The sequence below is a fragment of the Bactrocera neohumeralis genome, chromosome 4 (genome assembly GCF_024586455.1).
Source record: "Bactrocera neohumeralis isolate Rockhampton chromosome 4, APGP_CSIRO_Bneo_wtdbg2-racon-allhic-juicebox.fasta_v2, whole genome shotgun sequence".
Lineage (NCBI taxonomy): Eukaryota > Metazoa > Arthropoda > Insecta > Diptera > Tephritidae > Bactrocera > Bactrocera neohumeralis.
In genome coordinates, this window is record NC_065921.1 from 38,166,839 (window position 1) to 38,180,468 (window position 13,630).

The following is a 13,630-nucleotide window of genomic DNA, read 5'->3' on the forward strand; positions in this document are numbered from 1 at the left end:
AAATGACCCCGTTTCGGGCGAATATTAATCATTCAATAATTATGGCGGATTTCGTGTTGTTTTAATTGAAATATTGGAATTCCTGCGCCCTGCCGCATGCCGATGCGTTGCTATGTAATTATGCTTGCTCAAATAATTAAAGCTTATTATCGGATAAAATATAACGGACTAGGACACCAGACGCGTTTAACTGTTATCGCTTAGGACATTACATTTTTATTGGCGACCGCTTTAATTGACTTCGGGTATTTGTGCGCATTAAAGTTTCAATGATTGCGTCGCATTTATTAACTATTTATTGCAGGCCTTACAAACACACGCACTTACGAGCTTACTTATTTATGGAAGAATGTCAAGTATTGAGCTTGCAATATGAGGTTATTTGATAGTTTCCCAGGTTATTTAACACCAATTCGCATACGAATTAAGGCGGCACACTTTACGGCAGCTGACGCCAGTTGTTGCAGAGACAGAGAGTAAACATCTGACACAAGAAAGGGTGCCCTAGAGAACCGGTAAACCAGACGTCCCGCCAATAAGTTAACTAACCAACCGGTTAACCGAGAGCAAACCAAGCCAATAACCAGATCAACACAGCAACTATGCCAGCGAACCAAGTGTGGCAAAGTGTTGTTGGGCGGCGGAGAGCGTACAAAGAGAAAAACATCAGCGTTGTAACGCTTCGCCACTTTCCCCGAACACAGTCATATGAAACTGGTAAGTGGAACGCCAAATGACGGCAAAGCCGCAAATCAGCACAGACATCGTCACAAAGGTGGAACGTATATGTAGATGAAAGCAAGAGGATACCTGAATATGTATTTTTATATGGAGTATCTGTAATGTTAGGGAGGTTCTTTAGAAACAAATTCTTCACGGTTGAACTACCATTTAACATCCGTCATCTCTTCGTTTCGAGAGTTGGCGTCGAATCATGAGTAAGCGCAAGTCCATTCTCAACTTACTACCGGTACCATAAGTTTCTGGTCTCAACAATGTGGAACCGTTTCCACGACATGACCAAGCAAACTATGTCAAAGCTTTGAAAGCTATCTAGGCAGGCATCCAGAATTTGTTCTGGAACAAATATTTCTACTGGTTTTGGGAGAATCTCAGTGATATCCTCAGTCAGCTTTAGTTTTGGTTCGATGCGCAAAGTCTTTACTTCTTCCTTTTATCGCTTCTTGGCATCCGTACTCAGTTCAACTATCTTCTAGACGGGTAATCAAACACTAATTTCATTACCTTATTTACCGACTTCGTTGAAAACCTCATCACATTTTAACGAGGTTCCCCTATTAAACCATTGAAATTGGTCCAGTTCCAACAAATTTACTGATAGTCTTAAAAACTATTATATGAAGCACCTTCAGTTGCCACACCTCACTAATCCTTGAGAAATAAATCAGCTATCCTTCAATATTTTAGGAAAATAAACAATTTTGTTATCTGTTCAAACTTTCCTTACAAATACGAGCGCCTCTAATGTTCACACACCGTTTGGAATGTTATGGAAGTTGACAAGTGTGACCCAGGCACATTTACCACCATCATCAATGATGTAGCCACCACACCACCACACCACCATCAGCGCCTTAACAACCTCAACCCACCGCGTTCAAACACTGTCGGCCCCCACAAGCTCCTGAATGCGTGCAAAATGTTCAGTCGCTACCTTTTCGCAGTCGCAATATGTGGCAACGTAGCCCTGTTAAGACGTTAAGACATTAATTGGCAATTGAAATTGATAGCCGCACATGTGGTCAGGTCGCAACCATAAGTGGGAAACTATTCGACCGGGGCAAACCGGCAAACCGGCGCACCGTTAAACGCATCGACCGACCGACCACGGCACCGAGGGACAGGCAAGCCGCCTGGTTGTTGAGGGCACTCTGCTGACTATGTGTAGGCATGCGATGGGCGCTCATTGGGAATTTATGGCATTTTCGCTTGAACCGGCTGCCAGTAACAGTGCACCATAATGTAAGTACCTGGTGTATGCGAGGCAATGGGAGCGCACTTGCGGCATCTTGTTGTTGGTTGTCTGCTGCCGAGGTAAAAGAATACATGACGATATACTCGCAAGGTCGTACACACATTGTTTATGAAGTTATTGCGAATTTTATAAATATTTAATGGGGTCGAGTGCTGCACGTGGTAAAGGCCCACTCACTTGCGCGTGAGTTAAATATTTTCACGATGAGGTTAAAGCTCAAGTTTCATATTATTTTTAGCATTATCAAATGCTAATAACGGTCATATATTTATGTAAAATATCGCAGGCATTTCAACGGAGGATAATGTGTTTACGGTTAGAAGCTTATTATTTTTTAATTAAAAGACAACAGTGGGCACATATACATGGTAAATAAAAAATAACTGGACGTGGGAATTACCGTAAAAAGGTCTTGTTAAAAATTGGTTGATTTCGATGTGGATGTTAGGTTATATTATACCGGTCGGCTGTTATGCCATAAATAGATCTTGTGGTCCCTAGTAAGTCCTCCAGATGGAGGTTTAGTTTAATTTAAGCTCAAGTATATGTCATACAGGACGCAAACGCTTTTTCTGAACTTTAAGAGCAAGTTGCTCATTCCCTAAACTGCGGAGCTCTTAGATATCTAAGATGAGTTTTAGATGAGACTAGACAGAAGTCTCTCTCGTGTCTATTTATCTTCACTTTCTGCATACATTGCCGTTTCTAATACCCATCCGGCTCCCATGTGATCAACTGTAAGCCCTTTCGGAAAATTCATTACGTATCGTTTCAAAGACATATGCATTTCCCGTACTTTAGATTTTAGCATCTTCTTACATGTTGACCAAGGATCTTTTCCACTCTTCTCCCCATTGATTTTTCACATCACTTTGCCACGCATCCATAATTATTCCCATATACTTGGTACGCTTCTTAATAGTTAATTCTACTCCTCTAGGTAAGACGATGTCAAATTTCTATTTTAAACTTCTTAAACCATTTTTATTACATTTTCTTGAGGATATTCCACAGATAATCAATATGGATAGTAATCATAAAAAAGAAAAATCCAGAGTTCAATCGGTATTCTGTTGAATGGCTGTTACCCGTTGAAGGCTAGGTTATGTCAGTCTGGTTCTTAGCCCATGAGGAGATGTTATCCTTTAGGATAATAGCTATAAGCTACAGATTTTCGATATCACAGGTTCTGACAAGTTAACAGTTTCTTGAAAAGGAAAGGGCATGTGCAAAAGTTTAGACTGATATCTCGAAAACTAAGGGACTAATTAGGGTATATACTCACGTACAGACCGACAGACATAGCTAAATCCGACGGGTATCCGACGTTTTCTTCTGGCTGCTACACATTTCGAGACAAAGTTAATACACCCTATCAAGAAAGTATCGGGAATTTATAAATAAAACGAAAATTTTTCAATCATCATCCAAGTATATTTTATCGCCTTCAAAGTAATATCCATTTGAATGCACATGCCAACGCTTCTTTCAATCGTCAAAACATTTTTTATAAACACTTTCCGGGATGGCTTTCAGCTCTCGCGTCGAATTTGTTTTGATGTCTTCAATTGAGTCGAAGCGTGTTCCGTAGTAGATATTTCAGTTAAGCGCTTCATAGCACCAAGATAATACTCTTTGTTGATGGTTTCACCAGTTGGAACGTATTCATAGTGGACGACGCCACGAATATCGAAGAAAACAATGAGAATTACCTTCATTTTCGATCGGCTTTGGCGTGGTGTTTTCACCCTTGGCGCTCCTTTGGGCCGCCATTCGGATGATTGCTGGTTCGTAAGTGTGTCATATTCATAGACCCATGTCTCGTCACCAGTAATTATGCGTTCCATGAAGGTGGGATCCGAATTGGCTCGATCCAGCATGTCTGCAACTACCTGCTCTCGATACCTTTTTTGAAGGAAATTCAGCTCTATAGGACCAAGTCTTGCAGCAACGCGTTGCATGCCCAATTTTTCATGCATAATCGTACGTACGCTCTCGTGTGCCATCTACAATTTATCGGCAATCTCTTTCAACGTTATCATCACTCCTCCTTGAATGCTCTGTGGTTTTTAACGCGAATTTTTTTAGGGATTGTACAAATTTTTTCGTCAGTTTTTTGAGATATCGATACGTGGGAGTATTCTAATGTTCTATTGATCATTAGCCGGAATCAGACAGATCGCACAACTATATCACATACCCTCCATACAACCGATTTTTCAGTTTTTTTAAACTTCACCTTAAAATTTGCTGGCTCAAAAACGGTTTTATATCTATAGTCCCTTAGGCAAGTTTGTTCAGAATGATCCGTCGAACATTTCACGCATACGCGATTTTGGAGAAACAAAATAATAAGAAATAAAAAAACGTACATATATTATTTTTTTATGATGACATATATTCCAATTTTCCAGTAATAGAATAACTAATTATTTTAAATGGCTTTTAATTCTAAAACTTCAATGCAATTGCCAGTTCTGAATATTGCAAGATTTACGTAGAAAGTAATTAAGAGCAAGTATCAATTTTATTTGAATATCAGTAACAAATACAAATTAATAAATTATTGTAGCTAAGTTGAGTTGATTCGCGCAGCAGGAGAATAAAATACTCACCCATACATACCCAGTAGCAAAATAATTCACTACTGAAAAAAGTAAGCGAGTTGGTAATGGGTTGCGGGGCAAGAAACGAGAAAAATTTCGCTTTAAAATCGTTGTTGTTATCTTCAAGAAATGTGCGAATTTTATTCATATGAGTTGGTCATCCGCACAACTGATCGACCCAGCTCTCTGGGTATGTGAGCGCTTCAGTACTAAATTTCATAGGAAATAGGTTGTTTGACAAAACCGATGCTTTTTTGTTGTTGTTCTTTTCTGAAAATAATTGGTAACCGTTAGTCCTGCCACGACGCCGACAATTGTTGTCTTTCAATTTTAATGATTGTGGTTTTTAGTAAATTTTAAGTATCGGTTGAAAGCGGTCGCGTGTGAAGTATTAAAAGTTATTTAAGTATGTAGAGCAAACGTCATCAAAGAAGATTAATTAATGCCGAAATAAATGAAATTCTAAATATAAATAATTCAAATGACAATAATTATAATCTTAGTGAATGTGACAATGATAATGAAAATGTGGTTGAAATTAATAATGAAAATTCTAGAACTGAAAATGTGAATGAAAGTAGTTTGGTAGTTGACTTAAAACAATGGGCAGTGAAAAATAACGTAACTCGTGTGGCTTTTGATGGTTTATTGAAACTTTTAAATAAATGGCATTTAAATGTCCCAACTTGCGCAGAGTCTCTGATTATTAGGCAGGATTCAATTATAAGAAGTGTTTCGCCTGGAACATATTTGCATTTAGGAGTGGAAAATAAGCTGCGTAGAATAAGTGACATTATAAAACAAATGGAAATTGTAGTGTTAGATATCGGTATTGACGGTCTTCTACTATATAAAAGCTCACAGCAAACGTTATGGCCTATTATGGGAAAGCTTTTTCCACAATTAAATACTGATGTATTGTAATTTGGCGTTTATTTAGGCACAAAAAAACCATCCAGCGTGAATAGTTATTTACAGGAATTTGCGTCTGAAATATGCAATTTACTTAAAAATGGTATAAACATAAGTGGAAAGATATTTCAAATCAAAATCAGAGCGTTCATATGTGATTCACCCGCAAAGGCATTTTTATGTCAGACTATGGGACATAATGCATTAGAAGGTTGTACTAGATGTTGCCAGCAAGGAGAACGCATAAACAACAGAACAGTTTACAGCACATCAAAGGCATTACCACGCACTGACGAAGGTTTTTCATTACGAACAAGTGAAATTTGCCAAAAGCCAACGAACATTTTAGAGCAAATAAAAAACAAAGATCAAAACTCTGAACTTATTAGGAAAAATAAATTTAGTGGTTCAAAAATTAATAGATTTGGTGACATTACATCTTTTGTTTCTAATTGTATCACTCTAAAAGCCAAACCACCTGACAATATTTGTTTTGCTAATGATAGTCCTTTCCAAATTTTTCGATTTTCGAATGAAGAAAATGAGGTTTTCATTATAGGCAGAAGGTTTACAAATTGTAAAGCATATTTCGAAAAACCTTTGAATTCGCTAACAGATTTAGGAATTTTTACTGCGAACAAAACTCCCACTGCAAACGAAGAAACGTTTAATATAAAGCAGGTTAACTACAAACTTTTTTACTTTCCAATTAATGCCAACGAATATTTATTCATTCTTATACTGCATTCAATTTAAGTAAATGTCGATACACAAAGATGTCACAAAACTTATTTACTTCAACTCCGGTATTCAGATGCAATGCTACATTAAGCGATGAAAACATTAGTCCAGGTATGTTAATATTAAATAAATTTTCAACAAATTTAATTAACTTTTTGGTGTAGAACTTTTTGACTGAAATTTTTTCACTTTTTCGAGCCAAAAACTCCAACCCCGGAAACCAAAAAAGTTAATCTCAGCCCAAACAAGTAATTTAATTCACTATTGTTTTTTGTATATTTGCAGTTCCGGAAAATACTCAAAATGAACTAAATAAAATCAAGCAAAAAATAGACGAACTTATAACAAAATTGGATGGGTAGAATCAATATTACCATTAGTATTGATTAAGTATAAAGTGTTTTCCTTACGACATTCATGCTAAACTATTTTCGTAAATTTTTAAAAATTTTTGTTAAACAAATTTGTGAATTTTTCTATATTTTGTAAAAAGTTTGAATTTGTTGTTGTTGTAGAACTATTTTAACATATATAAAAATAGTTTTAAATTAAGAATGAAAAACGGAGTGAATATCATAAGAAAACAAATTTATACTTAAATTTGTTAGTGACTGCACATAATTTTCTACATAAACATTTTTATTTTAGAGCTGGCAAAATCTATTGCAACCTTAATAAGCAGCCAGGCACAGAACAATTCGATGATGAAGCAAGTGCTTAATAAAGTGGAGAAGAAAACAAGATTCCCAGTTTGCGACGTAATGCAACTCACGGAAATTGAAGATGATGTTTCCAAAAATAAAGATATATACGTAAGTCTAAAGTCTTACCAACATATATGTATGTATATATATTCATTATCAGCAACTAAGTCGGTGTTTCAGGTGTCTATTATAAAAAACATTATTGGATCAATTGGAGTTACAAACGGAATGAAAAAAATTCTCAGCGATAGCTTCATGGTGCAGTTAAATTATGATGGACTGCAAGACAAGGTGGCATTCAAGAAGTTTGAGTGCCTAAATAATGCCATATGTATATGGTAAATTTCACTTTTCCGTAATTAATACGTCTTTGTTTTGATACACTTTGTTTATTTTTTTTAGAAGCAATGCAAGTGGAAGGTTTCACTAAAGGCGATTATGAGCGGGAGCTCAAAAGAGCTTTCAAGATGGGTAAAAACCGATATCACAAAGCGGGCTCTTTGAAAAAGCAAAAAGATAAAAAAATATAATAAATTAAAGTATGAAAACAATTAATTTAAGTAACATTGACATTATTTTTAAATGTAAAATCATAATTATAGTAATTTGCACTGAAATGGATTTCTTTATTATTTCAAATTGAATTAAAAAATATAAAACTATAAGATATTTATTTTGGATTCGTTTTAGTAGGAAATGCGCACAACTGCCGGTCGATTCATATATTCGTATACCCAGGTATGTGAGCCGGTAATGCTTACAATTGACTAATTCATGTCTTCAGATATATACCTTGGCAATGCGTACAGCTGATCGATTTGTATCCCTGGGTATGTGAGTTGATCTGTTCTGAAATTCCTAGGACATCGCTGTGTTAAAATTCAGTAATGAATTCAGCAGTAAGACCCTCACTTTGGCTCTTACCAACTCATACACTACCTATTACCTTTTGCTAGTGGGTAGTACATATACATACATACATATATGTGAATGTAATGTGAGCGTGCGTAGCATTCACAGTGAAGCATGTGAAAATTCTTTCAACGCAGCCAAAATTATGTGCCTTTTTTATTGTAACGGATCTCATATTTCACCATGTTGTAAAAATCACTGCGACATTCCAGTTTTTAAAACTCTCACGCTCAATTACACACCTGAATTTGCAACGAGTATCAAGTTGCATTGTTGTAAGCATTATTATGCGAAAAAATCTGGCTCAATTAGCGTGTGATGAAAACAAATTTGCCTTTCTGAGAACTTTCACTGTGACAGTTTTACATGAATACGTATACATATGTATATTAAAATATATGTAATTTATTTTGTTTTGAGTATGGCGACCGCCCAGTTCTTGTACAACGGTGTGTTATATTTATTGGACGGAATTTTGTATGAAGTGTGTGGCACATAAGCCCACAGACTACTCTTGATAGGATGCAGAAATAAGTTAGGGGAAATATTAGCCCATCTATGTATATATAGTATACAATATATTAGGATGGGTCTTAAAAATCAAATGTTTTTTTTCGCTTGGTACTCTGAAAAATTGGTTGACAGACGCCTGCAAGGAAGGCACTCTTCAAGTGTGAGCTCTAAATTGTAACGGGAGGTCCTCCCATTTTGATGGGCATTGATGTTTAACGATTAATATCTTGTAAACGCTTAAGCAGTTATATACAGTTAAAATTTTAAAACAACCGATTTTTTTATTGTATTTTCTTAACACACAGAAAATTTAATATCGTTCAGGTGAACATTTTCGAAGTTACACGTAAATTTTAGCAAGGTAAAACTTTAAACGCGTTTTTCTCAAAATGGTGTTTTCAAAGTAGGTGAGCACCATTACTCAATATTGGCTAAACCGATCAGTACAAAATTTTAACACGAGTTAAGAAGCTCTTGTTAAAATATATTTTTATATATTTTTTAGTAATTAAGCGAAGATTTTTCACAAATAAGTATTTTTTTTTTTATAAACAATTTAAGGCCGAAAGTTTGATCAAAAATCCATTATTTCTTGAGAAACCGCTTTTTTGTCAAAAAATTTAGTTTTGCTTATTCCTTCCATAAATTAGTAGATTTAACATTATTTTAACGAAATATATTTGGATTTTAATTTCTGAGAATTCAGTTCAGATATATATATATCACCGCAAAACGTCTTTTTTCATAGGAGCTCCCGGAGATCAGCTGTAGTTCCTTTCCAAATAAATTGTTTTGCTCTTAAAATACAGTTAAAAGATACCATAATATGTGTATACATTTTTGATCAATAAATTTAAACGTTTTTCGAGAAAAAATCTAGAAAATTCTTCTTTTTCGTGCTTCTAACTGCATATAACCCTTTACTGACCCCGGTAATCTGGCCTGTTTTTTGACACTTTTTTCATAAAAATTTTTATTCTGCAATAAAACTTTTTTCATATATCATGAGGTATATCGTGGAGTGTGTAAACAATTTTTTTTCGGAATTTTTTGATGACATCTGTTGGAGAAATGGCTGGGTGAATGAGATGCGTTGTTTCACTGGCGGACACGATTTCTCATGTTTGGATCATCTGAAACACAAAAACCCAATTTATTCTTAAAACGTACGTGAATGGTTATTGTCCCTACTAGAATCATGAAAAATTGTTGATAAATATAAAAGTAATTAACTTTTTTTTTTTAATTTTTCCCCATATTTTTTGCATAAATTTTGTCAGAACATTGTCAATAAATTATAAAAAAATTTTGAATCTAGTAGGGACGATAGCCAGGCGTTTTGCGAACATAAAAAAAAATTAAGCAAATCGTTAGAGTAGTTCGACCGGAATCATGTCCGCCAGTTTAAAAATGTATGTGTGTGAGAAAAATCGGTAGTTTATATAGATTTGAGTAGTTTCAAACCTTTCCAAGCTGCCGGTATAGATGGTAAGTTTCCCGCACTTCCACAGAACGGTGGTTAACTATGGCTCATTCATTTTCGAACTGCGGCCGCCAATTTTTCACTATTTTTGAAATAAGTATTGTTATATATTGAGTCACGTTGTCGTAGTCTGAACTGTCAGTTGTCAATTTGTTATTCTCTGAAAACAAAAGGAAAACTACTCTTAGCTAAAACCTTGCTGACCGATTAGCTTAATATGATCCACGACCACCACATCAAAGACAACGCCATAAGATATTTGACAGGATAAATTTCTTCAGAAAAAGAACTACAACGCTAGTATGGCTACACTGCAATCGGCTGTAGCTTTGGGTTATCTTAATGACTTCTACTCGACAGAGAGAACTTGAAGGTAGTCTGCTACGTGGATGACCTCGCTTTCCTTTGTTCAGGGATGAATATTCATCGTCTATCTCGGCTCATTGGAAGGCCCTTGACATCTCCGCCAACACGGTCCAACTGTATTTTCACAAAAAGGACAAGAACTATTGTACCCTCGAGCTCTGTCAAATATTTCGAAATTAACTTAGATAAAAAAACTGAGCTGAAGTGAATACTTTGATAGCAGGGCTTCCAAAGCCCTTCGAATCTGGAACTTTTGCAGGAGAAAACTTCGCAAAATTGGACTTTACGACCCCGCCCGGCTTATTGGCTCTATACAAGTCTCATCCATTCCATTCTAACATATGGTGTGGTGGATAGCATTATCGTAAAAGTGCGGCATTAGTTATCTGAAACAACGGCATTACGTGCGCAATGAAAATAATCAACACAAGCTCTATAGGTTTTCCTCGATATCCGGCCATGGCTTATTGAAGTGAAGCATGATACATTGCTTATGGCCAGCCGGCTCATGATTTTAGACCTTTGGAACCAGACTTGGTGTCACATTACACTCGATCTTCTTATTGAAGTCGGGCTAAATTTGCAATGAGGCCGAGAAAATTAAATCCAAGAGGAATTAAACACAACGTTTAATTTGAAGTTTCATTCTCCAGTGGGGAAGAATGGACCAATAGTTCTGTAACTGACAGTTCCAACGGCAAAATCTACAGACGGATCAAATAGAAAAATATAGATTGGAGCGGACTTCATATGTAATAATTCATCGCAGAACGTAGCTTCAAACTACATAATTACAATTCAGTTCGAAATTGTTGGCATAACAGATGGTATCAAGCTTCTACTTCTAGGCAATATGAAACTTATTAATATTGTAGGGGTCATAACAGGGCACCCCCCTTAAGATCCTAATTTCACAAAATTGGAAAAGTGGTGGTAATGAATGAGCATTCGTGGAGAATGAAACGCTGGAACATTATTATCCGAATAATCGAATGAGACGGGATTGCTAAGATAACTTGGAAAAACTGTTTTATCTTATGCATTGATTTGCTAGATAAGACTTATTTGGTTACCACTCTGTGGCTCGATAGGCCCGATGATGGTCTAAGTGCAGCCACTTGCGGTTTGGCGCTCCTGCTCTACATTTTCAACTGCTTTCAATCTCCATCTTGCAAGTCGGATTGTTGTGTACGTTGCTATAGCAAACAGTATACTTTTCTTCCAAAGCTCCGGTCTATATTATAAGAAAGAAATTACTTCTCAATTCTACGAAAGTTGTTCGCTGCGTTACCCGCAAATATTTAATCTTTCTATTAATTGTTATACACCAAAAGGCAGGGACCACACTGGATCTGCTAAAGACTAACCTTTGAGAAACCAGAAACCTCCTGTCATTTGACTCGTGATAAGGCATTTTATTCATATTCCCAAGGTAGTGAATGCCTGAAGATACGAGATCCGCCATGTTTTCGCATTCATGTTGCAAACACGGGGCGGTCAAGGAAAAAACTTGAGAATAATATTTCTTCTTCTTCCAAACAACTGCTCTAACTGGTATACGGTAATATGCTAAACAATGCGAACATTGCGCCTGAAGCGACATTCTCAATAAGCCTTATGCACTTTGCAAAGGGTGATCCATTTCGAGGTTCCCTACTTTTCCAAAGAAAAAACATAGAAACTTCCATCTTAGTGAGGAAATGAATATTATTATTAGAAAGAACATTTTTTGGCATTTATTTTTTGAAGATTATATCTTTCAAATGTTGGCCGCCGCTAAGACTCAGATAGTCCAATCGTTAGTCCAACTTTCGATGAAACGTTCGAGCATTTCGACTGGTAACAAGCGAATGATACACGTGATGTTATGCTCCAAGGCCTGAATAAAAGCGGGTTTGTCCGTATAGGCTTTACATATCCCCACCGCAAAAAGTCTAACGGTGTGATATCACAAGATCTTGTTTGCCAATCGACCGGCCCCAATCGTGATATTATCTACTCACCGAAATGTTCTCTCAATAAATCCTTTGGTTGATGCGATGTGTTGGAAGTGGCGCCGTCTTTTTGAAACTAAATGTTACCGAGATCACGAGCTTCAATTTCAGACAACAAATAGAACAAAATAACATGACAGCTTGACACGGCTCACGTGTGATCTGTAAAAAAAAACGCTAATTAAAAAGATCCTCTACTTGAATCACCCGTTATATCCCTCTATTCATATAAGTTCCTATTGTACTCGTACACACAAGCCGGGCTTTTATAACTTTTATGGTATTATATTTATTATTTTCTAAGAAAATACGTTACAAAATAAATAAGCAACCTTATAAATATGTGGTATGCAAATAGTGTTTTCTTCAAACTCAACTCTTATTCCAGGATTAATTTGCATTTCATTATTTCATTAGCAGTCAATAGAGCGTTGTGCCCCTTTCGTGACAAACAGGTGCACTTTGTGGCCAGTTGCAACCCTTTTTCGTGAGCCCATATGAATTTGCATGCCACACCGCAAAGACATTGTATGGAGACCTATGTGTTTATGCCACCAAATTTCCCTCCTCAGCACGCTAAACTAATGACGCTGCGCCACGCCTTGCAACATTTAATTTTTATACATGCAAATTTGCATAATTTACACGCACGATATCGAACCCCTCATCAAAAACGGACGGCTAATCATCTTCAGCCATTTGCAATTGTTTATAGCCGCGGAGCCTCGGCCCGTCATTTCATTGACTTGACTTCGCTTCGGTGCGTTTCGACTATGACTTAACCCTTTGACTGTGCAGACGTGTGTGTCCGGAGAGTTTGGCAGGCAGCTGCAATTAAACGGCTTCATCGAAGCGCATACACACACACAGGCACGCACATGTTTGTATTGGGGAGAATGGCTGTTTTGCCGCTAATGAGACTACAACTGGAAATTAGTTAATATCCTGCGAAGCTAGTACAGCCGGTCAGAAGGAGTCAGCTCGCGTGTAACAGCTATCAGCAGCAACAACTATCAGGCATCTATATCTACCCGCAAACATATATGCATGTCTGTGTAAGCAGTATCTGTACCCCGACTGCAACAGACAGTTATTGCCAATTCGTGACCACTCACCGAACAGTTCTCTGGCCATACATTATGCCAGGGCTGGGCCGATGCATGGCGCGCATTCAAGTGCATCGTAAAAAGGTGCACAGTAGCTGGTCGGTGCGCAAAAACCGCCAACCGTCATCGAGGTGTCCAAGCTGCATTTTTCGAGTCCTTTAAATGGGCGTTCGATGTGTGTTGCTATCGATTAGATTGTGTTTGCTGATCGGTCGAAGAAAATTTATGCGTGAGCACATGTTGCTCAATGCCGTTATTATTGTTGTTGCTGTTGCTGATTTTAAGGGTGGGCTGCAG

The 13,630-nt window shown here is 36.9% G+C and overlaps 1 long non-coding RNA gene across 1 annotated transcript; it reads left to right on the forward strand.

The window, feature by feature from the left end:
* The first annotated feature begins 5,584 nt into the window (after positions 1-5,584).
* On the forward strand, positions 5,585-7,244 carry LOC126757152 (uncharacterized). The gene is made up of 4 exons (XR_007666697.1): positions 5,585-6,366; positions 6,541-6,613; positions 6,904-7,067; positions 7,140-7,244. It is a non-coding gene; the product is annotated as an uncharacterized LOC126757152 (long non-coding RNA).
* The last annotated feature ends 6,386 nt before the right edge of the window (positions 7,245-13,630 follow it).